Raw genomic sequence first — 19,137 nt, 5'->3', positions numbered from 1 at the left:
AATTCTAAATAAAGAATAAATACAAGCGGCTAGTTCCCTCAACATTGCAAATAGAGGGTGGAACGTTTGTAGTTAAATCATAATGACAAGTAAAAACAAGTGGAACGTTTGTAGTTAAATCATAATGACAAGTAAGAAATGCGCCGAAGTTTTTTCGGCGCAATCAAGTTTTCTGTACAGCCCCTACAGCGTATAATCAAGGCCAACGAAAATATATCTATCTTTTGGTGGTCTTGGTATAATGCTGTATGAGCAGCGACCCATGAATATTTAACCACCGCCCGGTGGTGGCCTGTCCTATATCGTTGCCAGAAGCACAATTATGGCTAACTTTAACCTTAAATAGAATAAAAACTACCGAGGCTAGAGGGCTGCAATTTGGTATGTTTGATGATTGGAGGATGGATAATCAACATACCTATTTGCAGCCCTCTGTCCTCAGTATTTTTAATATCTGAGGACGGACAAAAAAAGTGCGGACAGAAAAAAGTGCGGACGGACAGACAAAGCCGGCACAATAGTTTTCTTTACAGAAAACTAAAAAGTTTGCTGTTCACTTTTATTTTTTTTAAGCGTTTCTTGATAAATTATGACTAATGTCTTTTTTTCAATGAAATCTTGTTGCGATTCTAAATAATGAATAGGAATAGATAATACACTGAAAAGTCGAGTCTTAAACCTGAGGCTAAATTCTACCCTGCTAACAATTGACATTTTTTTTTTTCACCTGAATAGCAATAGCCTTGAGCAACTGCTTAGGCTCGTAATATTTTATTTGAATAATGATTTCCCGTGATGATTTAGATTAATGAGAAATTGAAACAATATCCTCATTATCAATCTTACTTAATGTATAGCTGTGTCTTCCTAGATAAGTCTATCTAGATGAGTCTTCCTAGTTGAGTCTATCTAGGTGAGTCTCCCTAGATGACGGAAACATCTTCCCTAATGTCACTGCAATTGACCACACCTCAGCGTCTGCCTAAATGATTCTACCTAGATGAGTCTTCCTAGATGAGTCTACCTAGATGAGTCAGTCTAACTAGATGAGTCTTCCTAGATGAGTCTACCTAGATGAGTCAGTCTAACTAGATGAGTCTTCCTAGATGAGTCTATCTAGATGAGTCTTCCTAGAAAATCCTGCCTAGATGAGTCAGTTTACCTGGATGCGTCTTCCCAAATGAGCCTATATAGATGGGTCTTCCTAGATGAGTCTCCCTAGATGAGCTACCTAGATGAGTCTTCCTAGATGAGTCTGTCTAGATGAGTCTACCTATGTGAGTCTATCTAGATGAGTCTATCTAGATAATCCTGCCTAGATGAGTCTACCTAAATGAGTCTACCTAGATGAGTCTTCCTAGATGAGTCTATCTAGATGAGTCTTCTTAGATGAGTCTAGATGAGTCTATCTGGATGAGTCTTCCTAGATGAGTCTATCTAGCTGAGTCTACCTAGATGAGCCTGCCTAGATGAGTCTACCAATATGAATCTACCTACCTAGATGAATCTACCTACCTAGATGAGCCTATCTAGATGAGTCTTCCTAGATGAGTCTACCTGGATGAGCCTATCTAGATGAGTCTTCCTAGTTGAGTCTATCTAGATTAGTCTACCTAGACTCATAAAACTGAGCTGGACGTATAAACAAAAGAAAAATAGGTGCTCTTTGATCGTATACAAAGCATAACCCTCTCTCTCTCTCTCTCTCTCTCTCTCTCTCTCTCTCTCTCTCTCTCTCTCTCTCTCTCTCGCTAGCTGTATTGATTCACCTGGAGTGAACACGTGTCACTGTGTACAACCTGTGTTTGTGGGACGCCTTATCTTTCTAGATAGCGTTGTAACTCTCTTTCCGAGATGTTTTGTAAAGGCATGAGACTTGTATCAAACGTGACGGGCGATAACGAGGAAGAGGAGTGAAGTTGTTGAATTAACGTGAACATTGCAGTTACCTTATATATACAAGAATATATACATCACGTGTCAGTGTGATTTTAAGCTTATATATATACCAACAGTGTTTCACTTCTTCTATATCTTGTTTGATATATTTACATATATATATATATATATATATATATATATATATATATATATATATATATATATATATATATATATATATATATATATATAGATATATATATATATATATATATATATATATATATATATATATATATATATTTATACATATATATTTATACACACACACACACACACACACACACACATATATATATATATATATATATATATATATATATATATATATATATATATATATATATATATATATATATATATATATATATATATATATATATATATAAATTAAACACCACAGGGAAGGAGTGCAACACTTGTAGATAGCCGCTGTTAGCCCAGCGTTCGACTCTCCGACCGGCCAATGAAGAATAAGAGGAATTTATTTCTGGTGATAGAAATTCATTTCTCGTCATAATGTGGTTCGGATTCCACAATAAGCTGTAGGTCTCGTTGCTAGGCAACCAGTTGCTTCTTAGCCACGCAAAACAAATCTAATCCTTCGGGCTAGCACTGGGAGAGCTGTTAATCAGCTCAGTGGTCTGGTTGAAATAAGGTATACTTAACTTTTTTTGTAGATGGCTGACTAAGCCATCTACAGAGGACCGAAGATGGCTTAGTTAGCAATAAAGATGACGCCGGTCAGGATCTACAATCGTGTTTCACTACTTTCCTCTGGTGTTTGTTACATAAAATCGTGTGTAAGAGTGATTATAAGCATACATGTACAGTATATATATATATATATATATATATATATATATATATATATATATATGTGTGTGTGTGTGTGCGTGTGTTTGAGTATGTGTAACCATATATACACAGTTACCCTGCTTTTCTCCCTAAGCAACACTATCAGTTCTATTCATTTCAATAAAACGCGCCTTTTTTTCATATTTCCCTTATGAAAGGACATGTTGCTTGTTTATGAAAAAGTAGCTTAAGAATCAAAAATGTATCAATTTAGAGACATCACGGTTTCTAGTTTGCAATTAAAACATTGTTTAGGAGGAGAAAATATTATTAAATATTTTTGTTCAGCATAAGGATGCATCCGTACGAACCAAGCCAAAAAAATAAAGATAGGAATTTAATAAGTCAATTTCTACTAAGTAGGTACGTTTTTTAAACAGAACAAAACGAGGGACGTAATACACCAAAACAATAGGTTAGGATAAATAAATAAACAAAGCTTAAACACACATGCATCTAAACAGTGCTGAAGAAAAGCTTGGGAAAACAGAATAGCGATAAATGGCACTTATTGGCATCAGTGCAACTTATAATTGCCATTTACCATTGATTTCCAAATGATCCCCAATACTTACGCCTTTTTTATTATTATTATTATCCCTCTTTCTTTCGTTTTCCCCCTTCGCTGACCACTGACCAATCTTACATCAGAAAATAAGAGAAAAAAAGGACAACTCGTAAATAAAAGATCTTTTATTCTTCTCGTTAGATGGGTCTTACCGGACGACCTTTTATCGTAGATCTTTTCTCGCGTCGACTTATTTCTGCATCAATTACCTTACACGAAATCGCTCGGCTTTCCTTTTGGGTTCTCGATTTATTGTTTCTCTTTCTGATTTTTAAATACTTTGGGGAAAGTTTTCCACCTTTCTTTTGCTCTCTTTATTTTTTATAGGTTTTAGGCGCTTTTAGAAGACTCAGAATTTCGTTCCAGTCTGAGGAAAATATTTTCAGAAGACTCAGAATTCCGTTCCGGTCTGCAGAGAATATTTCAGAAAACTCAGAGTTCCGTTCCAGTCTGCGGAGAATATTGCAGAAGACTCAGAATAGGCTCAGAATTCCGTTCCAGCCTGCGGAGAATATTTTCAGAAGACTCAGAATTCCATTCCAGTCTGTGGAATATTTTCAGAAGACTCAGAATTCCGTTCCACTCTGCAGAGAATATTTTCAGAAGACTCAGAATTCCGTTTCAGTCGGCGAGAATATTTTCAGAAGACTCAGAATTCCGTTCCACTCTGCGGAGAATATTTTCAGAAGACTCATAATTCCGGTCCAGTCTGCGGAGAATATTTTCAGAAGACTCAGAATTCCGTTCCAGTCTGCAGAGAATATTTTCAGAAGACTCAGAATTCCGTTTCAGTCGGCGAGAATATTTTCAGAAGACTCAGAATTCCATTCCAGCTGCAAAGAATATTCTCAGACGACTCAGAATTTCGTTCCATTCTGCGGACAATATTTCCAGAAGACTCAGAATCCGCTCCAGTCTGCGGAGAATATTTTCAGAAGACTTTCAAGATATCTCGTCAGTCTGAGCAGGCTATTGGAGGTTAATGGTAGAAACCCAGACTATTTCCTCCCTTGGTTGATCCATATCAGCTATGGGGATGGTTTTCTATCCTCTTGTGTTTGTTGTCGTTGTTTTATGAAGGATTTTTTGTTTTTTCGGCAAATTCAGAAAGAATTTCCAGGTATCGTTCCAGTTTGCGTTGGGAGCGATTATAGACACTTTTCATTTTCGACCTTTCACCGAAAGATACAGCATCCATTCTCTGGAATTTAGGGGTTTCCAATATTTATTTCCTTTCTCATTCTCTCTCTCTCTCTCTCTCTCTCTCTCTCTCTCTCTCTCTCTCTCGTTTTGTTCTACTCGTCCTTGTTTGGCTTTTTCTGGTTACGGCAATTTGTGATCTTTGTTCTTGTTTGGGCTGTAAAGACTCAGTTTTGACTCTGAAACAAAGTTAAGAATAATAATAGTCATTGTTATACAAGATTTATATATATATATATATATATATATATATATATATATATATATATATATATATATATATGTATATATATATATAATATTTATAAATAATATATATTTATATAAAATATTTATATATATATGTGTGTGTGTATGTATATATATATATATATATATATATATATATAGAGAGAGAGAGAGAGAGAGAGAGAGAGAGAGAGAGAGAGAGAGAGAGAGAGAGAGCTTTTTTTTCCTTGGTGTGGCCAGAGTAAAAAAAAACTTAACTGTTACTGCAAAATTCATACCGTGACTGGTGAATCATGGCAGAACCCTTTGAGCATAAAACTTCCCCCTTTTTGGGGTGTGTTTATATGGACAGTTACTTAAATGCATTATGCCTCCATCAGTCAACTGGATCCAGATTATCGTCAAGTTTTTGTCGTATATTCGTATACTAAAAAAGTTTTCAGTAGTCTGGATTATTGAATACTCCAGAATAATGGGGAAGGTCTGTTGTTTTTGACAATGTTCATTCATTACACAAACCAAAACTGGAAACAGTCACTCTGAGGGCAAGACATTTCACATTTTGTTATTTTGATTTCTTTGGAAAATAGCTCTTTCAAATACTCAGCACTGAATGGCCAAAATTGCTCCAGTGCTTAGCTTGCCAGCCTAAATGTCACAAAATCATTCTTTCAAATAATCTACAACTTGAAGTTACAAGAAACTGGTATTTTTGAAAATGAGAGAAATCAGTATGTTCTCTTTCAAGGTAACCAACAGAAAAGTTTGCGTGATTCCTTAAGCCTTCAACTTAGCTGACCTACGAACTTACCTTTGGTTAGATTTCTCTTAAGAACAGGTTAGGTTTCACCTTGAACAGTCTGTGGTTAGGCTTCACCTGAACCTACTTCACCTACGAACCTACCTTCAGTTAGGCTTCGCCTATGAACCTAACTGTGGTTCGGCTTCACCTATGAAACTACTTGTGGATAGGCTTCACCTAAAAGCCTACTTGTGGATAGGTTTCACCTATCCATAAGTTTCACCTAACTGTTAGGCTTCATTGATGATCATACCTGTGGATAGGTTTCACCTATCCACAAGTTTCACCTACCCGTGGTTAGGCTTCACTTATGAACCTACTTGTGGATAGGTTTTAACCCGTGGTTAGGCTTCACTTACGAACCTACTTGTGGATAGGTTTCACCTGTCCACAAGTTTCACCTACCCGTGGTTAGGCTTCACTTACGAACCTACTTGTGGATAGGTTTCACCTATCCACAAGTTTCACCTACCCGTGGTTAGGCTTCACTTACGAACCTACTTGTGGATAGGTTTCACCTATCCACAGGTTTCGCCTACCTGTGGTTAGGCTTCACTTATGAACCTACTTATGGATAGGTTTCACCTATCCACAGGTTTCGCCTACCTGTGGTTAGGCTTCACTTATGAACCTACTTATGGATAGGTTTCACCTATCCACAAGTTTCACCTACCTGTGGTTAGACTTCACTTATAAACATACCTGTGGATAAGCTTCACCTATCCACAAGTTTCACCTGCGTGTGGTTAGGCTTCACCTAATTTTAGTAATTTTGAAATCCGTATTGCTGATCAGATGACTGCAAGTTAATGAGTTCAGTTAACATGAAACCGCTCCAGTTACCGTCTCGTTCCCTATTGCAAGCGATATGTTACATCCTTGTGAAACCACTAACAACCTTGGTGTTGCTAAAGCTAATCAATCAACACCTGGGACGTAATTAACATTCATTTGGCAAAACATTTTTTTTGCTTGGTCGCACTTGCTAATTAAGCTGTGCTGGGAATGGAGGCTGTTTACAATTAGGTGTTCGCAATACTTGCGTCTTTTAGGTGAATATTAGCACATTCCCTTACCTCCTTCATTAGGTGTGTGTACATATATATATATATATATATATATATATATATATATATATATATATATATATATATATATATATATTTATGTATGTATATACATATAAATATATATATAAATATATATATATATATATATATATATATATAGTGAGAGAGAGAGAGAGAGAGAGAGAGAGAGAGAGAGAGAGAGAGAGAGAGAGAGAGAGAGAGAGAGACTCTGCTAATTTTGTATATGGTAAATGGGCAAGTGTTTCCAATAAGAGTATAAATGTGAACTTTAGATAAAACATTCTAGACAATTTGATTTCTTGTGGACATAAATAAAATGTCTTTATTAGTTTTTATTCGTATTCATTACTCACACATGCAGACGATAGTAATGCCTTCATTTCTCATAATTAAAACATTCACCTTATTCTTTTTTTTTTTTTTCTTACGATAAAGAGTAAGCAAAGCCTGTTTTTTTGGAGTGAAAAAATGACATTGCCGAGAAACCTCGAGGAGGACAAACAGAAATAAAAAAAAAATATTAAAGAAAAACTGAAAGAAAATGAAGATTGACAAACTGTATATTTCGAACGCGGACACTGAGACATTCGGTTAAGTTACCAGAAAATAAAAAAGTGTCAATAACCTTCACAAAATGAAACAATCGTTTGAAATCGACCCCATCTCGTCCAGAACCCTGGGGAAAAACAACAAGATTAAAACAACTAAAGAAAAAATAAGAAAAGAAATCGCTGCGAGAAAACCTTCAGCGTCAAAGAAAATAAAGTAACGGTAGATTATTATTATTATATATATATATATATATATATATATATATATATATTATTATTATTATTATTATTATTATTATTATTATTATTATTATTATTATTATTATTATTATTATTATTCAGAAGATGAACCCTATTCATATGAAACCAGCCCACAGGGGCCACTGACTTGAAATTCAATCTTCCAAAGAATATGGTGTTCATTTTAAAAAAGTTATAGAAGGTAATAGGCAATACAGAAAGAAGAGATCGGTTATTGGACAAGAAAAAATAATTTAACAAATTGATAAATAAATAATAAAATGCGTAATGAAGTGCAATGAGAATCGTTTTAGGGTAGCAATGCATTGCATCTGCCCTTGAACGTTTGAGATTCCATCGTCAAGAAGAAAGGTTGACATTCCTTAGGGGAGAAATTGTTATAAAAATAAAACGAAATGAAAAGAGATCTGCAAAAAGAAAATAGGCACCATTTTCTTTTTCCTCATTCTTTTCTTTCCTTTTGTTTCTTGTTCTGGCAAGAGATTGGTTTGGGGAGTAAGTGAGGGAGGAGAAGTAATGATGAAGGAAAATAAAAAAGACATTTTTAGTTTATAAGAATGAAAACGTATTTAAAATTATAACAAATAAATAAAAAATGCGCCAGAGTTTCTTCGGCGCAATCGAGTTTTCTGTACAGCGTATAATGCTGTATGAGCCGCGGCCCACGAAGCTTTCAGCCACGGCTTGGTGGTGGCCTGTCCTATATCGGTGCCAGACGCACGATCATGGCTAACTTTAACCTTAAATAAAAATAAAAACTACCGAGGCTAGAGGGCTGCAATTTGGTATGTTTGATGATAGGAGGGTGGATGATCAACATACCAATTTGCAGCCCTCTAGCCTCAGTAATTTTCAAGATCTGAGGGCGGACAGAAAAAGTGTGGACAGAAAAAAGTATGGACAGAATAAAGAGCGGACAGACAGACAAAGCCAGCACAATAGTTTTCTTTTACAGAAAAGTAAAAACGAGGAAAATTACCTCGTCGGTAATAACACTTAATCATAATATGTATATCAACAATTTAATAAAAAACTTTCCAGTGGTCATCTCCCATGAATTTTATTTCAGTATGAATGGTTGTAGATTAAACTGGCCTTATGCCAGCACGGACTCTTGGTCAAAAAAAAATCAAAAAGAAAAATAAAGGGCTTTCACTTTGATATTCAGTCTCTGTACCCTGCATGTTAGTGCGCTCTACTCATTTCACTCTACTCGTTGCTCTTAACTAAAAGTTTCTCAAGAAATATTCCATTCCCTTTGCTTTAAAATTGTCTTCTTATAGTTTTTTTCTGGAGCTGACGGTAAATATCCCCAGTCGATATTAGTTTAGACTCTATCTTGCCTCTGATTGGCCGACGTAGTCTGGTGGGAGGGGCGCTGCATAGGCTTCCGCCAATCCGATATTGGTTTAGAATCTATCTTGCCTCTGATTGGCCTACGTAGTCTGATGGGAGGGGCGCTGCATAGGCTTCCGCCAATCCGATATTGGTTTAGAATCTATTTTGCCTCTGATTGGCCTACGTAGTGTGATGGGAGGGGAGCTGCATAGGCTTCCGCCAATCACGATCCACTTCAAAAATATCAGCCGCTGGTATTTACCGTCAGCCCAATAAAAAATTAAATAAGAGTGGAATATTGCAGTAAATGTAAAGATCAATCATAAGTGTAAGGTGGACTATGATTTCACATTAAAACCTTTACTCCTCTACCTTCATTCCCTGACTCTTTCGTATTGACGAGCAACTTCTCATAAATGTTTGTATATCTTCGGTGACCTTAGACTCTGTGACGTCCGTTAGACAAAGTGATGAATATTATATTACGTATATATCCGAGTGTCTTTTTCGTTTCCTATTTTCATTTTCACTGTACAGTGCCTCTTTTCTATCTGTTTTTATTTCCGCTTCTTCCTCCGTACGAGTACAAATTTATCAGGAATAATAATAATAATAATAATAATAATAATAATAATAATAATAATAATAAAGGGTTCACTGTCTCCGATTCCATGTTATTTTTTCCCCAGGTCATTTATTGAATTTCGGAATCCAATATTCATGATTTTTCTTGCCCTTTACACAGTTCATACTTTTATCTGCCATTCTTCCGTCGCATTCCTCAGTTGCTCGTTTGTTTTCAGAGCGTTTCAGCTCGTTTTCATTCATTTCTTTCTCATCCTGACTTTTCTTTGCATTTATATCCTTAGGTCAATATTTTGTGTCTACTTGCTTGCCCCTTTTGTATTCGTTTTCATAATTTTTCACCATCCTTTGCACCTTTTCATTATCACCCGTCAGATATTCAGTGTATATCGACTTACATCGATTATTTTATCCCAGAGACTCCCATCTGTGACTTTCCTACCGTCAGTCTGTCTGTTGGCATATAAAGCAACAAAGGAAGTCGTATGAAGGTTATATATATATATATATATATATATATATATATATATATATATATATATATATATATATATATATATATATATATATATATATATATATATATATTGAATATCACTTTTGCTGCGTATGTATTTTTGTATAATGCTAACGAACAAACTGACATGTAATGTATGTTGGGTATGTGTGTGTCCCTTGAAAATTCTTTTCACTCAGCCACATTAATCTTTTTTTCTAATTGATCGATTGCTGATTTATTTAGCTATATATATATATATATATATATATATATATATATATATATAGAGAGAGAGAGAGAGAGAGAGAGAGAGAGAGAGAGAGAGAGAGAGAGAGAGAGAAAGAGAGAGAGACACGTATCTGGTGAGAAAATTATGGCTGTAATGCTTTATCATAGTAGATTAACATCCCACACTATCCGTACACTGTGACACATGTCTAACAACAAGTATAAATCAATACAGCGAGCATACGTAAGCAGAGAGAGAGAGAGAGAGAGAGAGAGAGAGAGAAGGTGGGTGGGGGTCGTTTAACCTTGACCTCGAAAGCCATGTCGTTTGAACAAAGCCAACGGAGCAATTTCCACGGGGATTCCCCTGAAAGTAAACATACGTGATGCGAAGTGGTTTAGAAATTACGGCAGGACTTTTGATCAGTGAATCTTCTGCATAGCAGTTAAAACAGTGATTAAATCACGAAGGCTAATTTTGCCGTAAAGATGTGCACCCTAAGGGCCTGTCCACACTATGAAACATTGTTTGGAAACAAGGCTTGCAAACTGTTTCCAAACTGTTCGCAAACAGTTTGCAAACTTTTTTTCCAAACATTGTTTCCTAGTGTGGACAGGCCTTCAGAATACGGCTCGCAATCTAACGAGTTACTTGAGCGACAGTGCCTTAGATTAGTTATATAATACAAAGATTATTAGGAACAATCACGTTCTTTAAAGAAACAAATTAAATAAGACCCTTTTTCTAGAGTGTAAATCTTAATGTATTTTTTAAGATGCACTTAAAATCCTTAAGCTTTTCGAGAACTACTGATCTCATCGTCAGGACAGTATTCCGCCCTAAAACGGAAGACTGCAGTGTCAGCAACAATACAAAACTGAGAAAAATGGTAAACACTCCTTTGCCTTACCACTGATTTTGCAGATATTGCAAATGGTACCCCCTAATACTCGTGGAAAGCATTGAAAAATCATTCTGAAACTGCAGTAACTTGCGCATTAGTGTTTCATGAGCCCAATAGATGGCATATCTCAGTTTCGAAAATTGCGCAGATACTACAGTTTTCCATTTTAGGGCAGTGTTCTTCTTGAATCTTGGGGATTATAAGTGTGTCCTTCACATTATATCAAGATTTACACTCAAGAAAAGGTGTCTTATTTTATCTTCGGTAATTATTTTTTTTTCAAGAAATTACTGATTTTATAGCATGTAATTAAACTGAAATTTGAAATTCTGTTAAAGGAATATCTGGCGCAGGTGAATTTTAAACTAGTTGTAAAAATCGGTTTAATTAACGTTACGGAAAACATGATGCTGCGATCTTCTTACAAAGATATTAGGATGCTGAATGATGCGGAGAGAGAGAGAGAAAGAGAGAGAGAGAGAGAGAGAGAAACTTCATCATAACCCTTTTTGGTTGATTGGCAATTACATCCAAGTTCGTAACTAGATTTCTTCGGGAAAACTTTCTGAAAGAAACTTAGTTCTGATACGATGCGACCAATGACTCTCTCTCTCTCTCTCTCTCTCTCTCTCTCTCTCTCTCTCTCTCTCTCTCTCTCTCTCATTATCCTCAGCTGAAAGGTCAGTGGATACAGTAAGAGTCTCCGTCATTATGTTTGTCTGCATGTCTGTTCCTCCTACGTAAATCCTTCAGGCCATTGGTGTCTTCTTCTTCTTCTTCTTCTTCTTCTTTGTGTAATGGTAACGATATTATATTTCTCATAATCTGACACCGACAAACATGCACACAGAGAGAGAGAGAGAGAGAGAGAGAGAGAGAGAGAGAGAGTTTGCTTATTCATCCGTGTGTAGAATTTGGATTTAGAGGATTTTGATAATATTTTGCTCACACTTTCTTCTCGGCATAATCTTGGACGAAAGTAAGATGGCTTCATATATGAAAAGTGTTCAGTTATTTTTTTTATTATTATTTTCCTTGTTATCAAGGAAAATGGGAGCTAAATATGAATACGAGAGAGAGAGAGAGAGAGAGAGAGAGAGAGAGAGAGAGAGAGAGAGAGAGAGAGAGAGAGAGAGAGAGAGAGAGAGAGAGAGGGGGTTAATATAAGTTTTTAGATATTTAGGCGTTTCTCCCCTTGCATGCGTAATGTCTTGCAAACATTTTAGTGTAAACTACGTGACATGAGTGACATAACACAAATTCTGTTACTCTTCACTCTACATGTTGCTCTCTCTCTCTCTCTCTCTCTCTCTCTCAAGTATATCGTATCCCTTCTTTAACGTTCTGTGTTAGTATACATTATTGAAATCGTTTGTACTTCTAATTTCCTTACGGGCAATAACTCTCGTAAACAAAATATAAAGTTGATCATTTACAACATGCCTCGCAGAAAGGTAGCAAAAATAAAATAGGAGATAAGCACATTCGTCATCGCATTACACTCGAATTCTTCACTTGCGACACGTGAAGAAGAAGAATTCCGAAATAACCACCATCCGACAGGGGACAGTCTTCACCTGAGAGAACCAATCAAAACTTTCTCGCAGGAAGAAAGGGGGTGAAAAAAGAAAGCGAGCTTTCTCCGAGCTACAGGAAAATAATTACCAGCCAAAGACTTTCTTCTTTTTTGCTTCGATGGGAGTAAAACGTCTTTCTTCCCTCGGTCCTTAAGAACATAATTATCTTTCGTTTGTTTTCTTTTTCGTTTCTCTCTTCTTTTTTAAGCCATTTCTCTCTTCTTTTTTAGTTTCCTGTAAAAGAAAACTTTTGTGCAGGCTTTGTCTGCCCGTCCGCACTTTCTTCTGTCCGCACTTTTTCTGTCCGCCCTCAGATCTTAAAAAACTACTGATGCTACAGGGCTGCAAATTGGTATGTTAATCATCCACCCTCCAATCATCAAACATACCAAATTGCAGCCCTCTAGCCTTTGTAGTTTTTATTTTATTTAAGGTTAAATTTAGCCATAATCGTGCTTCTGGCAATGATATAGGATAGACCATCACCGGGCCGTGGTTAAAGTTTCACGGACCGCGGTTCATGCAGCATTATACCTAGACCACCGAAAGATAAATCTATTTTCGGTGACCTTGATTATACGCTGTAGCAGCTGTACAGAAAACTACATTGCGCCGAAGGAACTTCGGCGCGTCTTTTACTTGTTTAGAAATTGAAATTCGTGATTCAGTGGCACCCAGGCTTCATTATGACTTATTTCTATTTGCGTCGGATTGCTAAGGCTTGTAGCAGGTTTAATGAACTATTTTACTCTTTTGTTCATGGGTATCGGGTTTCAGTATGACCCACTGGAGCCGACACCAGGCTCCCAGAGTTTGTATTAATGTCATACATATATATATATATATATATATATATATATATATATATATATATATATATATATATATATATATATATATATATATATATATATTATTCATAGATAGATAGATAGATAGATAGGTATAGAAGCCGGCGTTAACCCAGCGTTCAACTCTTTTATCCGGGAATGGAGCCGGAAATAGTATAAAAAAAACACTCATAGCAGTTACAAATAAATAAAATGACCCAACTAATACAAACAAGTTCATAAAAATGGCGTCTTAATATGGACGTGAAACCAAATTGATAGCTCTTGACCAAAGCATTGGGTTTTGACTGGAAAAAACATTGTCTTGATTCGCCTCCCTTACGCTCAAGTTACTCCAAATCTGTATTAATACCAGGAGGACTGATCTTAATTTTCAGAAAGATCAACGGTAGTCCCTAAATCGCCCTGATACTTATGTAAAAAAAAACATAATAAAAATAACTTCGCATAGTAAATAATACAAACGTCGAGCAACTTCGACCTGAGGCAGAAAAATCCTGATCAAATTTCATTCTCCCGAGATCTGAATATTGATGAGGAATGGCGCCTCTCTGCGTGACTCCCTGATAAAAAATTCAATTCTGTATGTATTTCAATACTTTGTAAATATTTGGTGACAGAAATCGAAAACAAAAACAAATATTATTGTACGTTAGTATGTAAATTGTCGATAGGTCTTTGCGGATTGGGTGAATTTTGTTTTCAGCAACACGAAGTTCGTTTTGGGTAAATTTGTCAACGAATTGTGGACTTGTGGTATCAGATTAGAACTGTATAGGCTTCACGGGACAAGAAATAAATAAAGAACAATTCTTTTTAATCGCTTCCTGTGCTCTTTGTACTCTTTCAAAGACAGAAATAGTAATAATATAATATAATATAATATAATATAATATAATATAATATAATATAATATAATATAATATAATACGGATCAAATTCTCAGTAAGTGCTTGAAGCTGAAAGACAATTAATTTAACATTGGCAATACCCTGTAATTCACAGGCTAATTGTAATTAGTGCAGAGATTTTGACTGCTCTTCTTCAACTCAGAGTCAGTTAAGAGCTGGACACATCTCATCATTATTAAGCCCTAAAAGAGGAGAAGATTCTTCATTACATTTAGACGATTTAAAAAAATTCTGCGCTCTTATGAATACAGGAGTAAATAAATGGACGCTAATCAAGATTTAGCGCAGAGGGAAAACTTGTCATCATGATGGCATTAAAAAAATAAAAAATGTTAGCAAATCAGATGCGACAATTTCCCGTTACGAGGTAAACATATCACTAAAACGACAAACGTTTCATTTAAAAAAAAACTTTCTTATGAACAACAAACGATTCATACAAACAAAAAACGCTTCATATAAACAACAAACGTTTCCTACAACTAACAAACGATTCATGCAAAGAACAAACGATTCATACAAACAACAAACGTCTCATACAACCAACAAACGTTCATACAAAAACAAGCATTTCATATGAACAACAAACGTTTCGTTTTCATCAAACGATTAATATAAACAACAAACGTTTCATACAAACAATAAATTTTTACACAAACAACAAACAAACGTTTCATATAAACATCCCACGTTTCATACAAACAACAAACAAACATTTCATGTAAACATCAGACGTTTCACACAAGCAACTAACAAACATTTCAAATAAACATCAGACGTTTCACACAAGCAACAAACAAACATTTCATATAAACATCAGACGTTTCACACAAGCAACAAACAAACATTTCATATAAACATCAGATGTTTCATACAAACAACAAACAAACATTTCATATAAAGATCAGACGTTTCGCACAAGCAACAAACAGACATTTCATATAAAGATCAGACGTTTCACACAAGCAACAAACAAACATTTCATATAAACATCAGACGTTTTGCACAAGCAACAAACAAACATTTCATATAAACATGAGACGTTTTACACAAGCGACAAGCAAACATTTCAAATAAACATCAGATGTTTAAACGAACTACAAACAGACATTTCATATAAAGATCATACGTTTCATACAAACAACAAACAAACATTTCATATAAAGATCAGACGTTTCGCACAAGCAGCAAACAAGCATTTCAACTAAACATCAGACGTTTCACACGAACAACAAGCGCTTCATCAAGAACAGACGACATTACCGAAGCACCCACTGCAGCACCGTCATTTGCTGCATTTGAGCCGCTCGCCTTTCGTATAACTGGCGGGCGGTTCCTCCCAAATAAACCGACGCGAAATGATTCATCACGCACTAACTGCCGGAATATGATTTGAAAGCGTCACAAAATCAGTTATGTATTCAAATGTGACACGCCAACAGCCCCGTGAATATTCATGCATTCGGCGACGTGCATTTTGCAGCTATAATGCTCTATTTGGGCATGTCTTCTCCCAATGGACTCCGCTCCGTGTGTCACGAGGTGCTGTGTGTGTGTTGGGGGAGGGGGGCGGCATGGTAGAATGGTGTTTGGATGTGGGGTGATAAATTAAGGGTGGATTATTATTTACTGTTATCTAGAACTAACGAATTTCGCAGTCAGATTTTGTACCACATAAATAAAATTACCCTTGCTATTTACTGCGAATATTTCAAATAAATCAAATTAAGGGATAATGTCACCTGTGTAACTAGACAGAGAAAATAATGTTGAATCACATTTACAGACAACACAGAGCTTCAGTAGTGAATTTATACAAATTCATACAATAATGCACTTGATAAAAAAAAATTTCTAATGACAAATATCTAATTCATATAACATTTGAATTAAGTTTTAGCTCATTGGAATGTCTAAGAAAATCGTAGACTTGTTCTTGATCTCAAAACAAGAAGGGAATTTAGGTAAAGGTTTAGGGTCAAGCTCTGGTGTCCAGAGGCTAATCTAATCTCGAGGTTAACCTTCAAGAAAGATTCAAGGAATTATTTACTAATTGTGGTCTGACTACCTACCCGAGAGAGGAATGCAATGATTGACCAATTTTATTGGTTACACGGTAAATACCTGATTTATTTTGGTCTCCAAGTATGTCAAATATAACGCAAGTAAACGGTAAAACATACATACACACACACACACACACACACACACACACACACACACACACATATATATATATATATATATATATATATATATATATATATATATATATATATATATATATATATATATATATATATATATATATATATATGCGTATATGTGTTTAGGCAGGAAAGTATTTTAGAATGATTTGAGTCTCATGCCCCTGTTCACAGTAATAGCGACGCAACCAACCAAGATCGACCAACTACCACTTACGTAATTCAACAGAAGCATACTCAGTTTTTAAATATATATATATATATATATATATATATATATATATATATATATATATATATATATATATATATATGTATGTGTGTGTGAGTGTGTATACCTACAGTATATACTTATAGGTATGTTTGCGTGTGTGGGTGTACGTTTATATGTGTATGTATATTAATGAAGAACATAACAAGATAACCATTAAGAGAGAGAGCGACAGAGAGAGAGAGATGGTGCACTTATATGTGAAATGACAATACTAAAGAAATCAGATTATTAAACTGAAGAGATAAATAACAAAGAACTAAATGGAAAGACGTGTAGATAATAAATACAGAGAGAGAGAGAGAGAGAGAGAGAGAGAGAGAGAGAGAGAGAGAGAGAGAGAGAGAGAGATGGTGCCCACATGTGTGAAATGACAGTGCCAGTGAATTCAGATTATTAAACTGAACAGATACATAACAAAGAGCTGAATGGAAAGACATGTAGATAATAAATACACAGAGAGAGAGAGAGAGAGAGAGAGAGAGAGAGAGAGAGAGAGAAGCAGTAATACAAGGTCCACCTTATTTACTCCTCGTGTTGCCGTTCTCTCTCTTAAAAAGAATCACCAACGAAAAATAAAAGGTAAAAAGTAACGAAAGAATTGAGCGGAAAGGACAAAAAAAAAATAAAGTTTGAAATAAAATTGCCCTCTCTCTCTCTCTCTCTCTCTCTCTCTCTCTCTCTCTCTCTCTCTCTCTCTCTCTTTCAATCGCGGAAAGGATTCGCAGCTTCTTTTTCGTTACTTTTCCCTTCAGCAAATGGAACAGGAAGTGTCCAGCCCCTGGCTTGGGACTTCTTTATTTTATTTTTTTTTATTCCTGTATAGAGCCATTCTCTTTATCTCTCTGCTCAGGACCATACGGGGTTTGTAAGAAATACGACAGCAGAAAATAATGGCGACTCGCATAAAGAACCAAAAAGTACTTTTTGAAAGCAGACACTGATAGAGAGAGAGAGAGAGAGAGAGAGAGAGAGAGAGAGAGAGAGAGAGAGAGAGAGAGAGAGCTCTTCGTTTTCTGTTCGTCATAGAATTCCCTTGCTATTTGTTCAGTTTCACTCTCGGGTAAAAAGAGAGAGAGAGAGAGAGAGAGAGAGAGAGAGAGAGAGAGAGAGATTTTCATTGAAACGTTGGTTGGTCATTCCACTTGTTGGAGACCGGTCACTTGCAATGCTTTTTCAGCTGGTTAAAAATTGTGCGGTTTTTGCTCGACCTAAACAAGTTTTGCCGTTAACTGACATCCAGCAGTGCAGTCGTCTCTATCTATCTATCTGTCTATCTGTCTATCTGTGTACCTATCTGTTTCTTTCTTTCTTCTTCTTCTTCTTCTTCTTCTTCTTCTTCTTCTTCTTCTTCTTCTTCTTCTTCTCACAAATGAAATAGAAACTGTCAAGTCTCTGGCCCTGTGGTTCTTTTTGCAGTCTTTTTTAGTCTTTTCTCATTATTCTTTGGTCAGGTCATAGGGGTTATAAGGAATACGGTAGAAGATAACAGTGACAAGCACGAGAAGTAGTGCACTTTTTGAGGGGAGAAAGAAGGGGATGCATCGCCTTTTTATCTGATCGAATTTCAGTTTAACATCAGACTGCAAGATTTTCCCTGGAACGTTTGCCAGTCGTGCGACTGGTTATGAAACGGTCACTAATTTTGGAATGTATATTGAGTTGGTAGAAAATTGCCGAATTTTGTTCGAAATGAGCAAGTTTCCCTTTAAATGACAGAACAAGAGAACTAATAACAAAGCAACGCAAGTAAGGTCAACAATGTTCTGGGGATTGAGGATTTTGCTCTAGTAAATAGATAGTACGTCATATTTATCTTTCAAATGGACGAAAGTAATTAATATGTTATGGCAACTCGTAATGCTCGAAAATTTTATTATCAGATTCATATATTTAATTCACGCCAGATTTGCCTCATAACACGTGCGCTCAACTCACAAAGTGAATGATTAGCGTTCGATCCACGAACAGGATTAGGAGGGAAGATAAGAACATATTACTTAAAAATCTTGTAAATATTTGTGGGCCTAAGTATTGACTCTGCACCTACTTAATGGTCAACTGTTGCGTGTTGCAGCTGAGGGAAGAGAGAGAGAGAGAGAGAGAGAGAGAGAGAGAGAGAGAGAGAGAGAGAGAGAGAGAGAGAGAGAGAGAGAACAGCAGACCTGCATGTCCAGTACTCTGCCAAAATATATGCGATCCAAATGCGTTACTGGGGCAAAGCCATACATAAGATATTTGTAACTGAAGATATTCGCAAGGTTA

The sequence above is a fragment of the Macrobrachium rosenbergii genome, chromosome 18 (genome assembly GCF_040412425.1).
Source record: "Macrobrachium rosenbergii isolate ZJJX-2024 chromosome 18, ASM4041242v1, whole genome shotgun sequence".
Taxonomy (NCBI): Eukaryota; Metazoa; Arthropoda; class Malacostraca; order Decapoda; family Palaemonidae; genus Macrobrachium; species Macrobrachium rosenbergii.
This window is presented reverse-complemented; position numbering follows the sequence as displayed.